Below are 1,276 nucleotides of genomic sequence, written 5' to 3' on the forward strand. Positions count from 1 at the left end.
ATCTCAAGGCAAAATTATTGAAAACTGAGGGGGAGGAAAACCTGAAGGCATCCAGATATTGCAATGATCGTGCATGGACATTAAAATAATTGTGATTGTATGTTCCAGAATTTAAATGATGAGATAGAGAATGACACAGGAAACTGTACCTGGAAACTACAAAAAAATCAAATGGAATATCTAAACTTGAACATTAATATCTATTATCTATAATTAAGAACTCAATAGATTGGTTTAAAATGGCTTAGAGTTGAAGAGAGAGATCATAAACTGAAAGATGAATCAGAGGACATTGAAAAGGACTAGATGGAGTTAAATGTCCTAAGGTTTTGCTTTGGCCAGAAAATGATGTGTAATACTATTCATTAGACTTAAAAAGTTAAAGATGAGTGTTGAAATCTCTATGGTCATCGTTAAAAGCATAACGAAAGATTGTATAACTAAAAATAGTTAACAGGGGAAATGGGGTAATAAAAATAATAAACATTCATAGTCCAAAAGAAGATATGAAAAGAAAGGGGGGGGGAGAAACACAAAGCAGATGGAACAAATTTAAAACAAATAACAAGATAGTGGGTTTAAATGTATATATACAAGTTATAACATCATGGGTAAAGGAATAAAAAATTCTCATCAAAAGGCAAAAATTGTTAGGTTGGACAAAACAAAATAAAGAAAAAAACAAACCAAATCAAAACCCAACTCAATGTTGTATATAAGTGCATGGTGCAAATTACAAGAATTCATGAAAGTTGAAAATAAAAGGATGGAAAAAGATATAGTATGTATATACTATCCAAATGACAGCTCAGTTATCTATACATCAGACAAAGGAGACTTTGAGGCAACAAACATTACTAAAGATTTAAAAAGATGTTTTATAATAACGAAATGGTCATTCCAACATAAGGCTATCAGAATTTTACACCTAGTAAGATACAAGGCAATACTTGAAGAACAAACTAGAGAAATATAAAAATATGCAATTATATTAAATACAAACTTTAAAAAATAATATGCAATTATAGCATGATATTTTAACACACTTCTCTCAGTAACCAATAGAGTTAGTGACCTAAAAATCAGTAAGTTAATCAATCAAGCAGGATGACAACCTGAACAACATGATCAATAGAACTGACCTATTTGCTATATATAGAACATTACACTCAACAACTGCATGTGGAACACTTGCCAAAATTGATCATATGCTGGGCTGTACAGTTTCAACAAATTTCAAATAAATTAAATCATATAGAATGTGGTTTCTGATCAT

The sequence above is a fragment of the Nyctereutes procyonoides genome, unplaced genomic scaffold (assembly GCF_905146905.1).
Source record: "Nyctereutes procyonoides isolate TBG_1078 unplaced genomic scaffold, NYPRO_anot_genome, whole genome shotgun sequence".
NCBI classification, from domain to species: domain Eukaryota; kingdom Metazoa; phylum Chordata; class Mammalia; order Carnivora; family Canidae; genus Nyctereutes; species Nyctereutes procyonoides.